This window comes from Vicugna pacos, unplaced genomic scaffold, assembly GCF_048564905.1.
Source record: "Vicugna pacos unplaced genomic scaffold, VicPac4 scaffold_16, whole genome shotgun sequence".
NCBI lineage: Eukaryota > Metazoa > Chordata > Mammalia > Artiodactyla > Camelidae > Vicugna > Vicugna pacos.
Window position 1 is genome coordinate 3,055,711 of NW_027328737.1, and position 25,805 is coordinate 3,081,515.

General features: G+C 41.0%; 2 pseudogenes; one reads left to right on the forward strand and one right to left on the reverse strand.

The window, feature by feature from the left end:
* Positions 1–23,724, reverse strand: part of LOC140692744 (actin-related protein 3B-like) — a 111,894-nt pseudogene extending 88,170 nt beyond the window's left edge.
* A 439-nt stretch (positions 23,725–24,163) lies between these two features.
* On the forward strand, positions 24,164–24,706 carry LOC140692747 (diphosphoinositol polyphosphate phosphohydrolase 2 pseudogene; annotated as a pseudogene).
* The last annotated feature ends 1,099 nt before the right edge of the window (positions 24,707–25,805 follow it).

Here is a 25,805-nt window from a genome sequence, read left to right on the forward strand (position 1 = left end):
ACCATATGAGATCACTCATATGTGGAATCTAAAAAACAAAAACAAAAACAAACAAACAAAAGCAACACGTAAATACAGGACAGAAATAGACTCACAGACAGAGAATACAGGCTTGTGGTTACCAGGGGGGTGGAGGGTGGGAAGGGATAGACTGGGATTACAAAATTGTAGAATAGATAAACAAGATTACACTGTATAGCACAGGGAAATATACACAAAATGTTATGATAAATCACAGAGAAAAAAATGTGACAATGAGAATGTATATGTCCGTGAATGACTAAAAAATTGTGCTGAACACGAATTTGACACAACATTGTAAAATGATTATAAATCAATAAAAAATGTTAAAAAAAGAAAAAGAAAAAACAAATACTGCAGAATATCACTTATATATGAACTCTGAAGAAGAAAACTAGTGAACATAACAACAACAACAACAACAAAAAGCACACTCACAGATATAGAGAACAAACAAATGGGTGTCCATGAGACAGGGAAGAGTGGAGGGCAAGACTGGGGTAGGGGATTAAGAGGTACAAACTACTATGTATAAAACAAATAAGCTACAAGCATATGTTGTACAGCAGAGGGAATATAGCTGAAATTTATAATAACTATAAATGGAGTATAACCTTTATAAACTGCAACCTGAAACCTATATAATTTTGTACATCAACCCTAGCTCAATTAGAAAAACATTGAAGACCAGTTTGCCCCATGTGACCCAGGTCCCTCCAGTTTTACCTCCTTTTCCTATCTTTAGGGTTCAGTGTCATCATCTGTTAAATAAGGTACTCAGGCTAGAAGGCCAGCTGTACTTCAAGAATCCCATAAATCTACTGAAAGCAAACTAAATGATCAAATGAGAAACCTCAACCCCAGCATGAACAATCCTTATTGCTGGCAGAAGTTTCATCTTTACCATGATGAAATGAGGACTAAATGGTGCACTCTTGTTCCTTGCTTTCATGGACAGGAAGACACAGCTAATGTTATGTGAGATTTAAGAAGTAGGGAGAACAAGACACATACTGCACTAAACTTAATACTCTCATATGCCTTTGCTTTCCCTTCCTTGCATATTTACTGGAGGTTAGATGTGTTTAATTAAGGTTATATACCAATAAAAACCAAATTATAATTTGCTTTTACCCATTAAATTTGTCTATATAGAAAATGTTTTCCAATAATAAAAATAACATTTATTAACCATAAAATTTCAAATAACCTTAAAACACAAAGAGTAGAAAGTAAGAGTTATCCATCTCTTGCCCAGATATATTTTATTTCCTTTAAGGAGTTTAACACATATCATTCAAAATCTATTCTTATATATATGCATAAAGTATATTTTAAATGAAATAATACTATGTGTAAATTTTACAACTTGCTTTTTCATTTGACAATATACACTGTAGACATCTTTTCATTTGAATTTACATTGCTTTACCTCATTCTTTTTAAAAGCTGAGTAGTATTCTACTGTCCAGATGAAATAAACTGTATTAAGCCCTTCCTACTGAGCCTGGCCCTCTCCTCCCTAATGTTCAGTTTCCTGCATCTATGAAGGGAAGACATGGTCTGGGGGAAAAGCAGGTTGTGCAGACAGAGGTGAGCAGGCAGGGAAGCAGGGCCAGCTGACTGCCACTTTCTGCCCCTCCCCTCTGGCTTTCAGCAACACTTCCTTCATCCTACAGTTACATGAACTGCCTTTTTCTCCTTCCCTGCAATCAAAGAATTTTGGAGAGACATTACATGAGTATTTTATGATTGTTCATTTCAGATTCCTCCTTCTCTCTGACAACAACACATCTGGCACTAATCTAAATACTCATGAAGCAAGACCAGTGAACTCACAGAAAGCAAGAGGGGAAGGATCCCCTTGATTTTTCAGTCAACATAGAGGGTTAAAATTGTCCAATTTAAAAATACAGCTGGGCAGATAAGAATAAGAGATACTAAAATATTTAAATCAAATACTTCTGGTTAACTGAGTCATATTGCCAAGCATTTAAGTCATCCTCACTCCAAGAAAAATACTTTATCAGAAATCTGGCCCTTAACAAGTCCTATAAAACAGAAGTCAAATAGGACTGGCTGAAGACTGATGGTAAGAGTCTATTATTCTCAGAATGCTGGGTTTTAATTCCAGAATGAAATCCAAGCATGTTACCCAAGCAGCTTATACCTTACACAGGAGAAGGTGGACATCGATGGGACAGTTCTTTATTACTTTGTCAACAACATCTGAGATGGATTCCATAAAATCTGGGTTGGCAAACTGAATTTTATACAGATATAAAAGAAACATTACACATTTCTCTCAACAACTTTTTAAAAAAGTAACTTCAACAAATACAGAATTCACTATGCCTTTAAAACTGTCACATTGGAATGATTGTGTCAAATTAATCCAAGTGACTCTGTGCATGGAGTGATGATGACATGTCCCCTCAAGAGATGAAATGTGTGGGTTTAGAGAGGGAGAAAATCAAACAGTAACAAAGACAGACCAGCCCTGTGTTAGAATACACAGTGACTCACAATTTTTATGAGATTTTAAAAAGCAACTGCTCAGTGTATGTGACATATATTGAAAAATATTGTGAGTAGGTAATGAGCATGTGATATATAGACAGTAATGTCATGAAATAGTGAGCCAGGATATAAGAAAAAACCTAGTCAGTGACTCACACTGTAAATCTGAGCTAGAAGACTGTGAAGGGGGAAGGGTGGTGGCTTCTAAGTGAAACAATCAATACGGTAACAATCATGTTATTGAGTAAAAAATCTTACATTCAATTCCACAAGTGAAATAAGCTAAAGTATAAGTAATTCAGTTACAAAATTCAGAAATATGCTTTAAAAATCATGGAAAGTGTTGCTCGAGGGAAAAAGAAGTCACCATGAAGCTGTTCACTGGACGTTGTGGGTTTATGTCTATTTTAACTGAAGACTACCACAAGCGAATGAGTGCCATGCTATCAGGTACAGTCAGACATACACTGTGTGCCATTTCCCTGAACAAAAAGTCATACACATCGAAGAACAGGCAGTGGTTTGTATTTACCTATTAAATGTAAACTGAATGAAGCAGAAAATTATACCAAAATACAAATAAAATCCAATTTACTTAAACCTTAGGATATTGCCTCTTAGTTACTGCTTTTGCAAAAGCAGTAATCATTCTTTGTGACTACTCATTAAACTGATAATATCTCTAATTCTTCTTTCCGAGGCTGTCCTCAGACAGAAGCTTTAACTTGCAGCAGGGAACACAGCAGGATCAGCTGTCCTGGATTAAAAGTTGGAATGAGGACAGATCATCTTGAGTGATGGGAAGGTTATATGAACACTATCGTACTCTTATACAGATGCAAATTCCATTCAGTCCTCGAAATTAACTAGTTTTCATATTAGTATGAGATGAATTTCAAATCCATTCTCTTCTATTGTTCTTAAAGCTTCTTCCAAACTGCTCTTGGTTTAACCAACCATTAACTGTTTAACAGATAGCCAGAGCCAAAGAGGAGCACGCTGAAACACCCAGTCAAATGGGTGGACCACGCAGGAGCCAGAGCAGCCACTGAGGCTGCAGCCTACACTCCCAAGATCCTCCCTGGAAGGTGGCCACCTCATTTGGGAGCCCCATGGGGAGCCACTCTTGCACACACGAGATGTGCAAGAGGTGGCAGCATTGCTCCACACACGTCATTCTCTGCACACTCAGAAAGCTAATGTCTTACCTCTGGGTGAGAGAAAAATTCAGGGCCTGGGAAACTTTCCTAGCCAACATCGATAATGAACTTCTTCTGGCTAATGGCATTGTTCCCTGTGTGCTGTTTGATCCACTTCCACAGATCCACGTCATACTTGGCAAACTCCTTGACTATATTGGGGCAAATGTGTCAGTAATTCTCCTGCAGACACACACACAGAAATGTCACCAGCCATTAGCCACCACCCAGTCTGCCCTCTGGCAAACACCTAGTATCTCCAGCACCACAAGCCCCCAACATCAGTCCTGCCCATGGCCACAGCTCCAAGGGACACTTACTGGGCTCAGTGATGTCTAACAGCTATGCTTTGGCCACGTACTCTGCTTTCGTTCCAGCTCTGCTGTTAGTCCCAGCCTCACATGTTGCTGCCCACTATCTGAGATGATGTCTGATGGTGCCTACCAAGTCCCTCATCTCCATCTCCTCTCTTCTTACTCCTTGTATGCCCCCACGTGGCACCTGCCCAGGCACTCGCTGCCACCCACTGGGACCAGCAGACCCGCATCACAGCCCAACCCAGATCTGAAGGCAGCAGATCTGGCCCTGTGCTCACCAAGGCCGATTGGCAGGTGGTTAACCTGCTGTGCGCTCTGACACAGCACACTCAGTGGCTGCACAACAGAGAGTTAGTGGGTGCCTAGGCACGTGGGATGCACAAGTGAATAAAACACACACAGACCCCTTCCCATTGGCCCATAAACTGGCTGAGAGTCAGAGTAACCAGTGATGGTGATAAATAAGTAAGTGGAACAGCACTTTTTAAGGTGCTGGGACCATGAACCAAAGAAAAGCCCGACTTTGGCAGGATGGAGCTGCCACACATTGGGGTATGAGAACCCGCTCAGTGCCAGCCCCAGCCTGTGCTGTGCAAAGTGTTTCCTCAGCTGGTGTTGCCTGACTTGGGGTCTCTGGGTTGATCATCTGTCCTTAGAGCTAACCTCACAAGCACAGCAGTTGGCCCCTGGGTACTGGATTCTGAAAGTCAGCTTCCTGTGGGCCAGATGGGCTTTGTTCAATGCCTACACTGTGCCAGGCCCAAAGCTGGTGCTCAGGAGGACCTCTGAAGGCATTTTCATGATACTAAGTTCAAAATTTCTTAGAATCCCTGAAACAAAACCTAATAACATCCTCGGTATACTCTGCACAACTGTAAGACTGATGGGCCAGACATGCTACACACCCCTGTGCTCACTGATAATTGAGTGAGTGAGTCAGTCCATACAACTTCAAATCTACCAGGCTGAGGGCAGAAACTGTAAGTTGTCCTAAGACACCAGGTCAATGTCTCGTAGTATCTCAGAGGCATAACTGAAGGCAGGCAGTGCCTCCACAGAGTTGATGGTGTGCAGTGTGTCGGCCCCAAGACCTGGACCACCACTGCTCTCACCAACAGGACCCACGCATCCACAGGTCCCCTCCTGCCCACAGGGGCAACAAGACACGGGGCAACTCTAACTCACTCCCACAGACAGAAGTGGGGCAAGAACTAACTGACAGCAGGGTTGGTACAGGTGACCTGCAGGGAACACAAGGAGTTCTTCCACTTCCAAACTTCATGGCTGAGTGATACATTGTCACTGCCCAAATGGGCCAGCCCTGGTTCAGGGACAGATATGGACCCCAGAGAGCCAGTGAGGAAGGTAAAGCCCACCACGAGGACTAAGAGAGCAGCCTCTGTCACAGTCAGCACACTTAGGGCCCCACTCATCTGCATGACCACCCTGATGATCAGGGGCCAGAGGCTCTGAGACACATTGGTAACAGGAGTGGGGTGGTGAGGGAACTTGGGTCAAATATCCAAATTTACTTCCTTGAAGAAAGGCAAGGAAAGGACTAGGGGAAGTTCTAGGAAACATTTTAATCTAAAAAAAGAAAGTCTTATGCTACTTCTCTAAACCTTCCCCCAGAGGGAAAGGATTGACTCCCATGGGCTGCCCAGGACCACACACCCAAGCTCTGAGGTGCCCCAGCCCTGGAAACTCTAGTCCTCAGCACACCCAGCCACCCAGCCACCCTACTCACAGGAGCCCTGACCCACACCAGTGCACCCTGTCCTAAAAATACCTCTACATCCACCAAGAGTGTCGTGAAAAATGTAGGACTCCCCCCAGACACTAGCTTTCCTTCAATGAGCCTGTTACTGGGTGCAAAGGTGGGAGGAAAGAGGGGAGGCTAACCTCCCTTAAACCCTCCTGTATCTCACAAACTCTGTGTTCAAGGCCACATGTCACCTCCATGCTTAAATTCTTCTCCAAAAACAAAATCTTTGCTATTTATATAACAATTATCCTTGTATTACTAAAATCTCTTCATTTTGACTAAAATAAAAACAAAAACAAAACAGTAATTTGTCCTGATTTTGCAACTTGAAAAGAAAGATGCTTTGAAAGGGGTCTGTCAACTGCTACCTACAGAGTGACACAAAGATCAAACTGATGGATCAGTCAAATGGACATTTTAAATAAGGACCAATGAGCTATTTTCCTCCGAATCTTACTGATTTAATTTTAGAGCTTCCTGTAACTCCTCCAGCATGGTAACAGAGTCTAGAAAACACAGGAGGACTCTGTTCAATGATTCACCCTAGAACAGCATCACTCTGAATGGTAATTCTCAGGGTACAGAACCACACACAGCAAGAGATGGAAATGAGTTTAAATTCTGTCTGAGTGCACAGGACTCCTTACAGTCACTGCTGCTGCTGTCTGCTCCTTACTCGGGAAATGAAGCCTGGAGGGAGAGGTTCAAGACACATTGGCTAATTGAAGGTTCTGTCTAATCAGGCTCCAATTAAATGACATCATACTACACAGGATGCTCAAGCTGCTCTCATTTACAGCTGGAACCTCCACAAGCATCCATGTTCAGAGAAGAGGCTAAGCTTTCAGCCCCTTAATTCAAGTGGTAAACAGATGGAGACCCACATTCATGGGGAGGGGAGGGAAGGCACGGTGGAGCAGGGGTGGCAGCCACGAGGGGTAGTGTGGAAACAACCGTTTCTCTCTCACACCCAAACTGGCCAATTTCCCAACTGTTTTTACCTTAATGGCCTTTGCAGACTCCAGTGGTTGCTCAGGAGGGATTCCCACCTCCCTCTCCCTTGGCAGCTGTTGAATGAAATACATAATATCTCTACCTGCAACAGGGATGTGTCTGATGCAGCTTCCTAGTACCTAACCTTCCACCTGGGGAGACAGAGAGGCAAAACACCATGTGAGTAACTCCAGGAGGGAAGCCCTCCCTGGACTCTAAGTTAGACTTCTGCCCCCACCTGCCCTGGCAATGCAAGCATTTACTGAATCCCCACTCTATGCAAAGCTCAGGACTAGGGGAGGGAGGATAAAATGACCACGCATGCAATTCCGTTAGGAGAACCTGTGATGCTCTTTAAGCAACCAAAGTGGCCTTTCCATTAGGAATGTGAAGAGAAAACCACAGAAGGTAGTTAATTTCTAAAATGCTGCTGTCTGTCCAAACATTGGGTCATATTATTTTGTTCCTCTAACTAAAAGGAAAAAGTTTTAACTATTAATTTTTAAACACTTTTATTGTGTTATAGGCATTTTACAATGTTGTGTCAAATTCCAGTGTAGAGCACAACTTTTCTATTATACATGAACATATATATATTCATTGTCACTTTTTTTTGCTGTTTAACTATTAATTTTTAAACCAACTACAAATTGGCTTGCATTTAAAAGTCAACAACCTGGTTAGCATGTGGGATTTAGAGTGTGACAACCTGGACTCAGATCCTGGTTCCACATCTGTGGGAAGAGAAACCATGGCCATACCTGTTAACACATATATTTCAGCCTTGGCACCTTCACCCATCATATGGGGTGAGTGGCTGCACAGAAGAGACCCAGTAACAGGCAGCAGGTCAAGCACACAGCTTGGTGTAGGCATGCATTAAATACTAAGTAATTGACCTGCTCACTCTAGTAAGGGCTGCACTTGGTAGGAATGAACAGTCTGGCAAGTTCCCCTCAACCTTATGCTATGTGAGATCCATGCTGAGGGGAGTTTGGATCTGCTCACCCAGCTGCCCTCCCGGGCCAGTGACCAGGCTGCCAGCCATCACCAGCAGGGCAGGGCCAGGAGCTGCTGTGTGGCCCCAGGGCCTCACCAGCCCCGTGGGGTGCCACTCAATATGCAGGCCACAGGCTGGGAAGGTCCAGCTCATGCTGGTGGTAGCAGCCGTGCAGAGTGGACAATCCCCACCTGCACCAGGTACAGGAGGCACTCTGAGCTCCCTGATGGCACTGGCTGCTTGTCACACACTCATGGAGACAGGAGGCTGGAGCAAATCCTCATCCATCTGAAAGATGTATCAGTTCCACCAAGTACAAGCACAGACAGTTACCAGTGAAGTTGCAAGAAAAGGTGACTGAATTCCTCTTGTGTCTTCTGAGGTGCCCAACTTCTAGAAGTGAGAGAGTGTGTAGCATTTCTCAGGAGCCCAAGACAATTGTAGAATATTTAAGATCAATATAAAAGATATGTACACATAATTAAAATCAAAAACTTAAATTCATAAGAACAGTAGCTCTCACAAACAGAAACTATTCACAATTTCTATACTCAATATATTATTTATAACATTTTCTAAAATTAATTCAACCCATGTTGAGTAAGTATCAGCTTCATCACAGATTAAATAAAACAACCCCCCACAGCCAATGGTAGGAAAATAAGTAAATGAATTGTGCTATACCCACATGTTGGGCTGTTAGGTAGTTACTAAATATTTTTCCACAGAGCATTTAACCATAAAGATACATCAGGGATAAATCAATATGCAAAATACAACTTCAGGAGCACATTGTACAATTAGAACACGAAATCAGATGGAGGGTATCCCAACAATGCTTAAAACATGTATCGTGTGTCTAAGAAAAAGAGCTCAGTAGACTATACCAAAAAAGTGTGGCACAGTCCTATGGGCAGGTTTGTGGGTCACTCTATCTTCTTTTCTACATTTCTCCATTTTATCTAAATTTTGTACAGTAAATGCAATTTTTATAATTAGGGGGAAAAAAACTGCACTAAGAAACAGAGAAAAATTTGAACAACAACTTTCTCTGTGGGCCTGCACATAGTGTGAAACTTGTTTCAGACGCACAGGGGAGGCCAGGAAGCAGGCCCACAGGCACAGGCCCTGACCTCGGTCTGCACTGACCTCTGAGGATGTGACCTCAGAGAAGAGCCAGGCAGGGCCACACAGAAAGTGGCACCAAAACAGCTCACACCCCGAGACTGGCTGAAGGGGCTGCGAGCACAGAGCATGCTCTACAGGACTCCTGCCTCTCCTCATCCCAGGACAAAGAGGACACTGGCAGGGTGCGAGGACACAGGGGAAAGATTTGGTTTTTTCCTCCAGACTATAGATACGTCAGCCTCCCCCTGCAGTGATTTCTGAACTTTGAAGTATTAAAGCACCAGCATATTAGTACATCATCTCTGCAACGTCCTGAAATAAAACAGTGACAAATTTTTAACTGAAATAAGTGAATTGATTTTAAAAAATCCCAAGTTTGCATTTTTTAAATTTAAGTCTTAGTTGATTCGCAAAGTTATCTTAGTTTCCAGTGTATACCATAGTGATTCATTTATTGCATTTTTAAAAGGAGCTTAGCACATATACACACAAACCTATATTTGCACAAAAGATACTTGTAATACACAAAATAACAAACATCAGTATCAGAGGTTGCCTCCAAGAAGGGACCTGGAGAAGGAAAGGCACGTCTGACTTCCCGATGTAACCCCCTCCAGATAGCTTCAATTAATTTAAAAAAAAGGTTTAAATTATTCATTTAACTAGTCCATTGTACCAAATATATATATACACATATATATGTGTGTATATATATATAGTCTCTTGAAGCCTGAATTAGAAATCACTTCTGTAATATTTTGAAAATTAAAATGATAAAGTGACATTGCAGAGCATCCTGCAAGTCAAGGTTAATAATCTGTCCTTCTTGGCTCTTAAATAATTTTTAAAAACCAAGAATCAAATCCTCTCCAGCCTGATCTTGTCAGAGAACACAGAATCACCCTCCAAATGGTCATGCACCTCACCCACTGATATCCAGATGACAGTTCAGAATGAAAGCCAGGAAGACCCTCCTGACAAAGTGACACCAGGGTCAAGCAGAGCCCAGGGACATCAGACGACTGCTGACACCCGACTGCACAAATCTGCTACTGCAAATTTCCAACTGCCAGTGCCACAGACACTAGGCATCTCCCATTTTCTCACACACCTGGGTTAGAAAGCTCTTGTTACCTTTGCTAAGTACAGGTATGTCTTCAAAAGTGGTGCTTTAACAGAAGGGTTTTTCTTTCACTGCTTCCTTCACCTCAAATCAGGTTAGGCCCACAGACAGAGCAGAATTCGGTGCCCTGCTGACCACTGGGATAGCATGAGTGACCCCATCCCTGCTGTCAATGGTAATTCCTGTTAATGTGTGTTCACCAAATTGTCATCATGTCCAGTACACAGCTAAGGCCAGCAGTGCCTTCACAAATACCACGGAGACCATCAGCATGGGGACTTTCTCAAGTGTTCCACCAGCCTATCTTCAGGTTTGAGCAATAAGCCCTTTCTTACAGAGTCTGAATGACCTTTCCCTTCCCTACCTTCGATCTTCCTCCCAAATCCAAATTCCAAAGTGGACAACTAACATGTAAGTTTTGTGCACTTAATCTGGAGGAGTCAACTCAGTAAGAGAAATCAACACTTTGCTAAGAAAAGCCAGAGAGAAAGGAATTTTATTGTGGAATCAGGAGGTTTTAATTTCTAATCCACTGGTTCCCAGTGTGGGTCCACAGGTGGATTGCAATGAGACAACTTGTGGAGACTTTAGAAAGACAAAATACTGGGCCTGGCACCCAGAAATTCTCATCTGGCAGAACCAGGATGGTGGTTCTCAACCAGGGGCAATTTTGCCCCCAAGGAGCACCTGGCAACATCTGGTGCCATTTCTCTCTGTCACACTTGGGGGAGGGGAGGCTGGTGGTGGTGCTTCCCCTGGTGGGTCAAGACCTGAGATGCTGCTAGACATCCCACAACACACAGCTCAGTACCTGCCCCTCCCACGAGGACTGCCTGATCCAAAATTCTGAGGCTGGAAACCCATGGTCTGATGTAAATTCTGAGAATGTTTATTTTGAAAAAAAACATTTGAGGAGACCTTGCTGCATAGACCACTTTGAGAACCACTGGGCCACTGTTTCCTAAAGTGTCTCCTATTCCATGGAACAAAAACAGCTTAGGGGTGGGGGAATATTACTGGTTAAATTTGGAAGTGGTGGAATAAACAGAGTTTTCTAATGCAGGCATTTTCAGAGCCTTTAAGACATCACTGTGTACTGAGAATCACCACACAGAGGACACTGCATGTGGAATCTTCCAAGTTAATCATCTATGCAACTCCTCCTCTTTTTTCCTACAAGTAAGGGAATAGAATATGCAGGAAACATTTTGGAAAACAATTTTATCATTTAGTCCCCCAAATTTCAGTCAATTCCCTTATATAGAATGGCAGATACATTGCACCTAAAACCAACAAAACCCCCCACGAAGAACAAGCAGCTTCAGGGGAAGTTCTGCAAACTCATGGAAACACAGGAGCTCAGATCCACAAGGGGCAACCCTTGAAAGGCATTTATTTTGTTTTGTTTTGCTTTGTTTCAACATATTCTATAGTATATTTTCTTTTTTATGATCAGAAGTAAAAGAAGCCAAAGAACCACACCTACATCTTGATCTTGTCTCCCTGAAGATACCTTAGATTTTAATGAATGTAAACAGACAAAAGTTGGACAAACTCTACACCAGCAGTAAAAACATAAATCACAGAACTTGCTCTGTACAGTGTTTGAGCTTGGACCAGAATGGGATAAGTTCATGTGTTCTTGAGTGCATGGGAAAGGAAACCACACCACACAATCTTACAGAGTCCTCTAGAATCACCATTTCTTCCTCATTAGACAACTAGGGTCACTTGGGAATCATGAAAGTCACTTGTCCTTTCCTGAACTGCAATGTACAGTCCTGGTACATTAAATAATTTGAACATAATTTCTGCAAGATATTCTCTATTTTCTGGTGTATTCAGGGGAGGTTCTGTCTGTAAGGAAACATTCACTATATTTAGTGTTCACCAAAATTTCATGTAATTACATCAGAACCACAAAAAGTTAATCTAAAAGCATGTTCATTAAGATGCTGTACAACTCCTTAATTTGATAGACAGTACACCCAGAGTGATTCATTAAACTTATTTTGGCTGTAGGGTTTAAAAATCTTTGAGAAAGCAAACCCTCTCTAAACACTTCTGCTGTTACTAATCCACCCCAAAACAAGAACAAGCTACAGAAAAGGAAACTCCACCTCGGATAACAGAATGCCCAAACACCATGAAACTGAAGAGACGTGCAGTGAGCTGTCAAGGGCAATAACAACCCCACCGAGACCAGATGAGTGAGGACACGGAAAAAGAACACCAGTGACTTCAGAGACCAGCTAATATCCAGTTCTCCAGAGAAGAGAAAAAGCAGAGAACCCTTGCTTGGAACCAGAGCAGTCTGAGCAGCACAGCTGCAGAAGCCTCATTCCACAGGCCCTCCCCTCAGAGCACAGGTGGCAAGGTGAGAAGTTACACCTCCACCATCTACTGTGAGAAAGACAAGCTTGGGACAGAAGCTGCTTCACCCAGACGCTGCCCGCCACCCAGGCTAAACTCGCACATACAGCCAGTTCAGGAAGAGCTCCCCTCACTAAAAGATGAGGTAAGAACACAAAGAGACTAGCCAAACACCATATAAAAACACTCATAGAAAAAGAGAGGGGAGAGAGAAAATAGGAAAAAACAAATGGCAGATAAAAACATGTACCCAGAAAAATATAAAAATAAAGCAGATGAAAATCATGACATAGATATCTGAATTTTTTGAAATGTCTATTTAAAATAATAACTATTATCTAGTAGGAGGAAATTAACAGGATTACAGAAAGATAAAAATAATTAAACCTGCTTTTTGTCATTCAGCAATATGTTGAACATTTTTCCATATTAATAAATATTTATTTATATCACATATTTAAGCTGGAGGAAAAAGAGAGAAAACAAAGAGAAAAAAACAAAGAAAGGAAAAAAAATCTAGGCCTTTTGACAAAATAAATAAATAAATTAAAATCCACATTACCCTTTGTTATATACTGAGCTTTGTGTCCCAAAACTCTTATGCTGAAGCTGCAACCCTCAGGTGACTGTGTTTGGAGATGAAGCCCCTAGAGGGGTAATCCATGATCAGTGAGGTCACAGGACAGCATTAACATCTCTGCAGGAAAAGGCAGAGGGATCTGGGAGCTCTCTCTCACTCACACACAGAGGAAGAGCCACACGAGGAACTGGTGAGAAGGAGGCCATCTGCAAGCCAGGAAGAGAGATCTCACCATAAACCAACCATGATGGCACCTTGATCTCAGACCTAAAGCCTCCAGGGCTGTGAGAAAACAAATGTCTGTTGTTGAAGCCACTCAACCAATAGTGTTTTTTTAGGCTTATTGATCAGAGCAACATACTCTTATAGCAGGAAAAGGGCAGCCTGTCTCGGCCATTTGCACAGCTGCATGCAGGACACTGGGACACACAGGGTCACATTTACAGACTATTCTGGCAGGAAAATATGACCCCAGAATTCTACATCTGGCCACATTGCCAATCAAGTCTGTTGCAAAAACAAAATACCTTTAAACATACAACATGAGAGAATTTGGTTTCTATGAACCCTTCATGAATTAACTATCAGACAATAAGCTTTAGCCAAACAATAAGAATGCATAAAGTACAGCCAAAGACTTACAGTGAGCTAGTAGTGCATTTAAGATGTAGGAATAAATACTTTTCTTTTCTGGGACAATCTATAGCTATAGAACAGAATGTAAATATTATAAATTAAAACAACAGGAATAGTATCAAGTTGACAGGCACAGATGTAAAGGAGGAAAATATAAAGACACTGATACCCTTGTGTCATGGAATCAAAAGATATTGTTTTCTTGGTAGAGCAGCAGAGACACCAGTAAACATAAAGTCACAAACATTAATATCAGAGTAAGTTCACTAACATAAGCAATCAAAAGCAGGTGATAGAAGAAAGGAGGAGGAGGTAAGAAATGTGGACATGTACCAACTTGGTCACTAAGCACAGTAGGAAGTAATCATCTCTAAACAAATACAGGTAAATATCTTATGCAAAAGTACAGTTATGTTAAAATATGTTTTACCAATTATCAGAACTAATATGCACCCAATATAAACCAAAGAGAAAGCCAAGCCTGAGTTTTAAAATATCCATACATAAATAAAACACACCAAAGCCAGAAAGCACAGCACCAGAAAAGCAGCTGGGACCACACATGCCTGCCACACAGCTCAGGCCATGCCAGCACAGGCAACGGGAGTGCTCCAACACCAATCAGCCCAGCTACACCCCACCTTCGATTTTACCAATTTGGAAAGTGATTTCCTCTCTCCATGCATAATTAGCACTGAGTTCACAGGAGTCTAAACAAAGTGCTCATCGCAGCACCTGGCATGGGGAACGTACTCAGTGAAAGTGCATTATTATCACTAAAATCATCAGCATGTACCAGTGAGAAACTCACCTACTGAAGAGAAAGTCTCTGAACTAAGACTATGAGACAAAATCAAATTCCATTGTCAAGCCAAGGGACATCTAAAACAAGGTGCCTCAGAGAGGTGCACGGTTGTCACAGCTTCCAAGATCAGAAACAACATAACTGCAAGTAACTAGGAACTGATTACACAGATTAGGTCACATCCATAAAATGTAACACTTTGCAGCAATTAAAAAGGATGGGCAGGGGGGTAGAGGGTGGGAAGGGATAGACTGGGATTTCAAAATTGTAGAATAGATAAACAAGATTACACTGTATAGCACAGGGAAATATACACAAAATGTTATGATAAATCACAGAGAAAAAAATGTGACAATGAGTGTGTATATGTCCATGAATGACTGAAAAATTCTGCTGAACACTGGAATTTGACACAACACTGTAAAATGATTATGAATCAATAAAAAATGTAAAAAAAAAAAGGATGGGCAGTGCGTCTGCAGATATGAAACCATATATATTATAAATTTGCTACATGAAAATAGGCCTCTCCATACATACACATTTTAAATGTACTTCTGTATCTACAATATTTTTTTAAAAAGCATGGTGTATGAGGGAGAGAAGTGAGGAGCTGTTTATGGGCACAAAGTTTCAATCTTTCAAGATGGAGAAGTTCTAGAGGTCTGTTACACCATAATGTCAATGTCGGTAACATTACCAAATGATACATTTAAAACTGTGTTAAGTGGGTAAATTTCATATATTTCAAATTATAATTTCTAAAATTTTTAAAGTAAAAATCAAAATGTACCATAGTATGTCTATTTTGTTACCATTTTATGAAACAAGTTTATGTATAATCCATGTGTCTGCACATAATCATTGTTGGTTAAGCACCAGTAAAGTTGGTTTCCTCCAGGAAGGGGATCTGGAAAGCAACACAGAAGTGAGAAGGAGACACTCTTGCACTGGGAATCCTTCTGCACCTTTTGAATTCTGTGCTGTGTGTATGCTAACTCTTCAAGCAAATAATCTAATCTGGTTATCAACTAGGTGGGGGCTTTAGTTTATACTCCTGTCTGATACAAAGGTCAAACATCATGCCCCAAGTAAGTTTTAATTACTCTAATTAGAATCAATACACCCCCTGAAAGGGAGAGAGAAAGCAATCTTAAGATATAGACAAGAAATAATAAAGTCATCAAAAGCAGATTGTAAGTGATCTAAAAGTTGTTCAACAACACATTACTTATTTTATTGTGCCTACCTCAAGGGGCTGAGATCAAAATAGTTAATACCTTAATGTTCCCAGTACACATTTAGCACTGTGTTAATGATTACTATTTCAGATTTTTGATTTTCAGTTTTCTTTCATTTAAAGCACATGAAGAATAGCTGTGGATTCCAATATTTAGGTTACAATATATCTCCTTATGGCACCTCCTATCAACCTGAAAAACAGGCCTAATAACTACCTACCTCACAATTGTCTGTGGGATTAAATAAGTGAGTGAATTAATGCAAATACTTGGTGGGGAGAGGGCTGGGCCCTTAACAAGGGCTGAATATATCAACAATCAACTGTAATATCAACAATATATCTCAGACCAGAAGAAATTGAATGTATTAACTCCAGATACCTAGAGTCTTCTCTTACCTTGAAGAGGAATCCAAGCACGTTAATAAGTTAATTTTATAAACATAACATTTAAGCTGATTAGAGGGGGAAATAGTATGAAGAGAGGAAGGCTAGAAAGGTATGCAAAGTGGGAGCATAGTCATGCAATGTTTCCTTCCTGCCTGGCTTAAAAAAAAAAGTGAGCCTATAAAAGACATTCCAACAAGAAGTAGATTAACCCTGGCTCTGGATTCTTCCTGGGTTTAATTTCAGTGTCAAGTGATGTTCCAAATAAATCCCAGATGAATGAAATATATATATAAACATCAAAGGAAAGTAGGTCTACTTACATAAAAATTTACAATTATAGGTGTTCAAAAACATAACCTACAAAAAATCAAGTGAGAATAAAAGTATCTGCTTATGACAAAAACTTCTTAACTGTTATATGAAAGAGTTCACACCATAAACAGATTATGGCCATACATATAACAGAATATTATTCAGCCCTAAAAAAGGAAGGAAATTCTGACACATGCTACAATGTGGCTAAACCCTGAAGACCTTATACCAAATGAAATAAACCAGTCATGAAAGGACTAATACTGGATGATTCCACTTATATGAGGACCCAGAATTGTTACAGTCATAGAGACAGAGGGGGGGATGGTAGGGGCTAGGGCTGGGGGAGGGGGAAAGAGAGTTATTCTTTAATGGGGACCGAGTTTCAATTTGGAAGATGAAGAAGTTCCTGAGATGGATGGTGGTGATGGTTGCACAACAATTTAAATGTACTCAACTCACCAAACTGTACATTCAGAAATGGTTAAAATGGTAAATTTTATGGTATGTGCATTTTAGCACAAAAGAAAAATTTAAGTAAAAAAATGTTCAAAGAAATCATAGCAACAATAAAAGCAATAAAACACTGATATGTACAAAACCCATTACATGAATAGGCAATTCACAAAGGAGAAAATACAATTAATAAATACATGAAAAAATGTTTAAGATCAAAGTTATTCAAAATGCAAATTAAAAAGTCAAGTAACCAAAATGATATTAATCAATCCTAAGAGTTCAAATAATGTGGCTTCTTTACATTGAAGATTTCAGTGTGAAAAGGTATACCAGATATTCAAAATTATTACCACATCTGAACCTCCAAATTATATATATATATAATTTTTATATTCTTAATATAAAAATGCTCTAAATATAGAAAAAAAATGTGCAAAGATTACTTTATGTTATGTCTAAACAAAACCAAGAAACTGGAAACAAAGTAAACATCTAAAAATAGTGGGGCTGCTAAACAGATAGGAAACAACCACTGGATACATGATTGTATGACCATTAAAATGAGTATTATGAAAACCGTGCAAGAAAATGGGGGAGAGGGATGGAGGACACAATATTGAATGCAAAATCATATAAAAACATGAGTGAAAAGATTAAGTATAGCTATACTAAATGTTAATATTTAACATAATGGGATAGGAGTGTGAAAAGTCCCACAAGCATCTTCCAAATTTTCTAAATCGCACTTATAGTTCTATAATAAGAAAAAAAAATTCTTTACAAGAGTTGTGAAACCCTGAGTTACAGCCTATGTGCGAAGGTCACAGAAACTCCCAATACAACATCCTGGTTTATTTCTCCACAGGTGGAGAAGCTAACAGAAGAAAGACTTCAGCCCAGGGCAGAAGCCACAGCACATGCTGGTATGGCTTTTCCCTAGCCTGTTGGCTCTGTAACTTGGAAAACACTTTCCATATCCAACCACAGTTGTGAAGACAGCTGAATTCTCGTTCTGCCACTGTCTTCATACCTATAGTCACATCATTATGGCAGGCACTGCAGTTTCCCTACACAGTATCTATTCTGCCTTCTGCCTTAATGGCAGAGCACTGATCAATCACAGGCCCAGAAAACAGCATTTCCCAGACTTCCTGGTGGACAGGGATGGTTAAGTAAGTTCTGGCCAATAAGAAGCAAAAGTTGTTGGAAGTGTCTTCTGGGAAATCTTCTTACAAGGTTGAAGGTAGATTCATGTAGTAGGCCCACTTCTGCTCTTAACCCCTTCTTTCCTGGAATATAGAGGTGATGACTGGAGCTGCAACAGCTAACTTGTGATCTAAGGTAATCTTAGAATGGAAGCTGTATGCTAAATATACTACAGCACACAGATCCCTAGTGACATCAGGAAGCTGACATACCAGCACTGCCCTCCCTACTACAAATATCTTTAAGAAAAATAAAACCTTTAACTTGCTTAAATCACTGATTTTTACACTTTAGTACTTGCTGCCAAAGAATTCACCATCTGTGAAGTATTTACATTAAAATCTATACACTTCGGTGAAGTGAATATTTACAATAAAATTAGGTTCTCCTGGTTCCTGAATCAAATTCAGCATTATTAAAGACACATTCTTCTGGGTTCTCAGAACCATAATCATAAATCTATGTTTTCCTCAATCTTCATTTTCTCCTATGTTTACCACCAGTAATTGCTTCTTTAGAGGACTAATTTAAATAAAACCTTCCAAAAACCATTATTTATATAATAACAAAATCTATATTGGAGATATCAAGTTTTTCTTATTTTTTAATACTGAAGCACATGATTAAAACTTCACATGAATACAAGTTACATAAGCATTTTTATTCATAATAATGGTAAAATATCATCAAGTATTAATTCAAAAATGAATAATTAGTCAGTACTAGAAAAATCAATCCATATTTCTGGATAAAGAAAGCAAGCTGAACACATGCAACTAATATTGCTCAAGTCCCAAACCTCTCCATAACTGCAGTAAAGAAATATTTTTAAAAACATAAATCCTCAAGGAAGAGCAAGTAGGAGCGGAGATGACAATATACTGAAAATGGGACGAACACGGGCCAGCAGTAACAGACTCAGCAGCGCCAAGGAAGTCCAGCTCCTCACCGGCCAGTGCTAGTGTACTGGACAGAACAGGTCTGAGCCACCCTCATGAACCAGGAAGGGAGTTACTGTGGTAAGCCAGGACAAACCACATGTCATGGTAAATTTTATGTGTCAGCCTGACTGGGCTAAGGGATACCCCAAGAGCTGGTAAACCATTCTTTCTGGGGTGTGTCTGAGAGGGTGTCTCTGGAAGAGCTTAGCATGCAGTAGGCTGAGTAAGGAGACCTGCCCTTGCCAATGTGGGTGGACAGCACACAGGCTACAGAGGACTTGAGTGGAACAAAAGGATAAAGGAAGGGTGATCTTCCATCCCTGAGCTGGGACACCCATCCTTCCTGCTTTCAGGTGGATGGCAGAGCTCCTTGTTCCCAGCATCCTTGGGCAGCACTGCTGCTTGCCCTTCCTCCCCTGATTCATATTCAAAAAGTTTGCAAATCTCCTCTAAAGTTACAATTCAATTTCCCCTCCAGAACACTGCAGTTCTTTAAAATATATGATTCTGTTTTGAACACTGGGCAATTCAGTATTAGAGAAAAGAGCGTGGTTCCCATTCGCTATCGGTTTACTCCATGTGACCAACATGAGATGAGTCTCTGAAACTTCTTGAAAAACATGAGCCGTACTGAGCTCATTCCCACCATGGATGTGCAGACATCTGTCTTGGCAGTCAGAAGGGACAATTTCATATGCTACTGAGGGAACTTTAATTTAAAACTTTTAGACTCTTTTACACCAAGAAGCCATTAGCAGATGTAGTGGCTCAGTAAATGTCTTCAATGAATTTCTGGATATGGCCACAAATCCCTGTACCTGCTTCACTCCCCTTTAATTATCCCATTAACTGATGACAAAGGACATAAGCCTGAGAAACACCCACCCTTCTAATAACTTCCTCTGTCACATCATGCAGCAAACCCTCCTGCTAACTTCAAAGTACAATACATGTAGCACAATATTTTGTTATGTTTAATGTAATAAACTTGATTATTTTTGAACATTCACTTCAGATACTCATTTTTGGCAAAGGACTTAAGCTTTTCCATATTCATACCAAACACCTCCAATTCCTTCCCAGCAATTGGTTTTATTGTACTGCAGTGTATATGCCAGCTAGAGCAGAAAAATTCCTGGTAGGAAAAATTTCCTGTGGCTGTGTCCTGGTGGTTGCATTTGCTCCATGGGCCTAAGACTCAGACTCCTTCTGAGCAGAGCGGGATGGGGCAGGCAGAGAGAGGCAGCTGGGCCCCAGGCCCATGCCTGGAGTCCTACCAACAGGTAGTTATGTGACGTACGAGAGAAGGGAACATGCCAAGCATGGCAGGTGGGAGTCTGTAATTTTTTTGGCTGTAAAGACAAAGCCACTTAGACATACTGTCAGTTTCCTGGCTCCATGTATTTTACATAAACCATCGTAGACACACAGGAAGGAAAATACACAGTGGCCTGTAAAACACAGTACTTGGACATGGCAATTCCTAGTTGTGAAGATACAGCCAAGAAAAAGCTTAGAGCACTTTCAAGGATTTGATTTAATAGACACAAAATATATAGATTCCACTAACTACCATAACAGCCTTGTACTTATCATATTTTAAGCCAGATAATTCTAAAGCATATTCGATCTTTAACACTAGAAAGAATTATATAATTGGATCAGGGACATTTGACATTGCACTAGCATGGAAAAAATCCAAAGCTAAATTATGTAGGTTTTAGTGTGCAGCTTATGTTACATGCAATAGCTATCCTTAAAGTAAGTGTTTTATAAATGTAATTAATTTTAACTTGAAAAGAACATAGAACAATGAAAACAGACTCCACAACCAAGAGAAACTTCTCTTCATTTCTCTGTATTGTTTCATTTCATCTGAACAAGTTCAATTACATCCACAATATCAGGGCCCATAACTCAGCTCAGTGTTAGAGTGAGATTTAACCTTGACAAAATAGCACCTTGACTCAGCTCCCTCTGCTGTTAGAAGCAAAGTTCAGAGCCATCCAGTTATTTCAGGAGGACACCTAATGACACAGGTGGTTTCCTACCCAAACCCATTCCTCCCTCCTTATTCCTTGCTGCTGGAGGCTGGTTTAGGTACTTACCTCTTGGGACCAGGTAATGAGATGTGGTCCACTCACCAGCAACAGGAGAGAATCTTGACTCATCAAAATGTACTGAAGTAATTTTGTTCCCCTCTAGGGCCCACACTGGGCATGGAGAGACAGGGCAAATCTGCCAGGAAGGTTTCTGAGGAAGGGAGCCTTAATTCTAAAACTCCGAAAGTAAATACACCGAGAGTCAGTACAGGAACTCGGGCAGCCACTCTGGGGCCTGAGGGGAACCAGCATAAGAGGCCAAACAGGTGAATTAGGCTGGGTTCTCACCTCCACCTCTGAGTTGCTCAAGTAACCAGCCCTGAGTGGCCTGACTCTGGCATCCTGTTTTGTGGGATAATAAGCCCTCTTTGGTTTTGGACATTTTGGTTGAGCCTTCTGTTATTTGCCCAAAAAGCACTCCAACTCATACAAAGAGCTTTAGTGGGAACTAAAAGCTCCCCAGAGAAGAATATCCTGGGTTTACAATCTAAGCAACCCAGAATCCAAAGGGCTCTTCTCTCAGTCCCAGTTACTCACCATCAAAAAGTGATGGTCCTCAGATTCAGCTCAGGGAAAATCAAAAATAACTTGTTCCATGAAATTCTCTGTTAGATCCCAGTCTCCAATTATTCCATGTCTTATTGGATACCAAAGCAAGAGAAATCAAACTATGTCAAGCTTCAGTCCATGACAGTAAGAGCAACAGTTTTAAAAACACTGGACCAGAAGAGACTGAGTTATCAGAGAAAACAGGTCCTTTGCACTGGGTGAATGTTAATTTATGTAAAGAAATAACAGGCACTTTACCAGAAATATTAAGTTATATTATCGCTTATATTCTACTTCACATCTCTAAGTACAAATTATCATCTTAACAGTGGAGTAACAGATGGAAAATTACAGCTAATCTGCCATACCATTCCATTTGGAGTTTGGAGGTTTTTAGAACAAATACCTAGTTAAACAATTTTAGTGCTTCTTTTTAATTAATCAATCTACAGCTCTTCTACATCTGACAGGTTAGTGAGTCAACCTGCAATTTTCCACAGAAGCAGGTCTTGCTCTCACATGAAGCCCAGCATTCCCAGAGTCAATCCTGCATTCCGGGGTTTTGTAAATTCACTTGATTCCCCACATGAAAAATACCTTGTTCAACTAACACAACACTGTAAATCAACTATACTTCAATTTTGAAAAATACCCCATAAAAACCAACAACAACAAAACCTCTTTTCCAATACAAGAATACACAGCTCACAAGTACAATTGCTACGAAATCTACCATTTTGCATGATTCATCCTACTGCTCTGTTCTTGGTGATACACTTACAGAAGCAAATCCCGGTGGGGAGTTTACCTTTGTGGCATATGTGGGTTTATCTGTGGCTTCATCCCCTATGAAAAAGTCCAGGTCATCAATTCCCCTCAGCACACTCCTTTGGGCTTGGTCAACCACCTTTGCTCTCTGATGGCAATACCTTAGGGAGAACAGCACAAAGATTTCTGTCTGCATCCATACTCATTTCAAGGATCAAGGAAGCATAATATAACCCCTGTGTATGTACAAGTAAATTTTCAATGACAGGGTCTTATTTGGAGTTGAGTGTGTTCACAGAAAAGACGCTATCACAGAGCACATAAAGTAATACAGAAACCTTTCTTATGTTCTGGTATTATGTTAGTGTGGCACAAAGGAACTTAGCTGGTCTGCTTTTAATACTGACAAAAGATGAATTACTAAATTTTTCAGTTTCATCTGAAAAAACATCCCTCATGATAGTGAAGTGAAAAGCACATATCAATTGGTTCCAAATTTTAGAATACAATGTAGAAGGACACAAAATTAAAAATATAATGTGAAAGAAGAAAGTAAACTGAAAAATGCTCATACACTCTCAAGTCATTTTAATAAAACTGTCACACAGATTTAAAATATATTTTTATTCTTGTTACAAAATCACTACAAGAAAAAACTAAGAGGTTGCCTACTAATATCTGACAAGAAATTCAATAATCAAACAACTGTATTATGTAAAAACATTAATGGCTTTATGATATATTATTTTAATAACAGTTTAACCACGATATTTAGTAATATACTTATAGTTAATAATCATATGAAACTTCACTGTAGAATATAACATCCAATGAAATGTGGAAAGCTTCATGAAGATTCAATTTTCAATTTAAATTCCTAACCCCTGGTCACACTTTGCTTTCCCATAAACTCATCTTCACCAAATTTATTCCAAAACAAATGAGTAAACATATACAACAATTTTTAAAAGTAGATTATTTGTAGTTCCCAATTGATTAGAAATGAAGAATAGCAACAAAGCTAAGGGAGTGAATTTTAATCCTTGTCCTCAGAAAGGCATCTTGAAATAATAGCTTGAAAAGGTAGAAAAAAAAATAAGTACAGGACAGAAATCACTTTGCTCACCTCCTCTTCTGACTCCAACTCAATGCCGCAATTAGTCCAGAAGCTTTCAACTTACAGAAGGTGGCACAAATCCAAAGGGCAGGATTTCTGCAGGACTAAGGCAGCAGGCGTGACGTGGACGTGCTGGGGGCGGAGCACAGAGAAAGCATCCAAGGCAGAAGCAGCGGGCATGTCAGGACCACGAGGCCGATAGTGGGGCTGGGGAGGTCTGGAGGGCCGGAACGAACTGCGGCAACTGCAGACACAAACACACCCGTCCCCGAACACAGGCCCCGCCAGGGACGGCGCACTTACGGGCACCGCGCAGCCATCTGTGCACACGCAGCACGTCAGAGGGCCCTGGCGGGACGGCCCGCAGCCGACCCCAGACCCCGCGCGGCCGTGGCACTGCTGCCTGGCCGGCGGGAGCCCCTGCAGCCGTCTCCTCGCGCCTCGCGCCCCGTTCTGCCCTGAGCGGCGGCGGCAGCGGCGGGAGGGAGCCGGGGCGAGCGGCCGCCGACTCCGGGACTGACCGGCCGCGCCCCCCTGCGCCTCGACTTGCCCTCACCCCCACCCCCGGGCGGGGTGGCGGCCTCCGCAGGAGCCGCGGCAGCGAGAGTCGGCCTCTGCGATGAGGTCCAAGCCCCCCCGGCCGCGGACCTTGGACCGCGAGGGATTCAAGTAGCGGGCGGTGTCTCTGTGCTCCCGGAGCGAGCAGGAGGACGACGTGCTGCTGGTGGGCAGCCGTCGGTCCCAGACCAGTGGACTGGCCCAGGAGGCAGACTGGAGCCCTGGGAGGAGCCTGCCGGTGCTGCCGTGAGGGAGGCTTACCAAGAGCCTGGAGTCAAAGGAAAGTCAGGCAGACTCCTGGGCATATTTGAGAACCAAGACAGAAAGCACAGGACATATGTCTTATGTCCTTACTGTCACTGAAATATTAGGATACTGGGAAGATTCTGTTAATACAGGAAGGAAGACAGAGTGATTCAAAGTAAAGGATGCCATCAAAGTTCTCCAGTGTCATAAGCCTGTACATGCAGAGTATCTGGAATAACTAAAGCTGGGTTGCTCGCCAACCAGTGGAAATTCCACAGTCCCTTCCCTTCCAGACAGTAACACCTTGTTTGTAGCTGCTGCACAGCGAACTTCTGGGCTGCCATCTAGCATAAGATAGACAGGGTTGGAAGGACCTCTTTCACCATGTGCAATCTCATGGGCAGAGGTTTCTTTATTTTCCTTGGCAAATAACTTAATGACGCTTACAAACTGAATTTGCCATGCGGGATTTTTTTTTAACAATATGCATGTCTTTTAGGCGCTTTCAAATCTTCTTAATAAAATAGTGTAAAATATTTTAATAAGCCAAAGCCATGTGGAATTTTTTTTTAGATGCCTTAAATGTACTCTCCCACCCAGCCCACCCACCTTGTTATTTTGGTTGACATTTTCACTTTTTCCCCAGTATTTTTTATCCATTTGATGTCAGTCTGTGGTTTTTGTCAGATCAGCTTACTTGTGGGTATATTATCCCCGTGAATTGTTTTCTCTTTCACAATATTAACATATTCAATGAATCCATTTGTCAACTCGTTTTTCTCAATTTTCACAACTGGTACTATGTCACTAGCTACCTGATATGGCCAATTCCCCTGTAACTCAATAGTCCTTTAATACAGAGTTTAACTCTATAGAGCTGGTGATTTTTAGACCGTTACTGTAAGCAAAATGCATGTAGTAGATATCTTATCATGGAACCTGTATTCATGGAATTGAAATAGAGTGCTCAGTTGCCAATTCCCTTTATTCATAATCTCTCTTTACATAGAACACACAAGAACCATATTTCCCTCAATGTAAATTGCTGCTTTTAAATATATATTTTCAGTTTGAATTTAGTGACATCTCTTCAGTTAAACTTGCTGGTTACCAGTAAACACCTTAAATACCAGTCAGTGGTGACTGCACCACAATTGAGTAAAATGACTTTCTTGTTCAGCTGTTACAGACCTAGATTGTTAGGGTGCCTCAGAATGTCTCATCTTTTGTAGGTGGTCAGCAGGTAGGTACTATTTATCATGTAACTAACTACTGGGACACTGGAATGTACCTGACTAAGAATTATTTTGTCTTATTTTTATATTCACATAAATCCAAGTATCCCATCTAAAACACATAAATACCTAGTCTGAAATGCCTGTACTTCCTCAACCAAGTCAGAGATGAGATGGGGCAAGTAAAAGATGGTTCTCTATGTAGATATTAGCTTTTTGTAA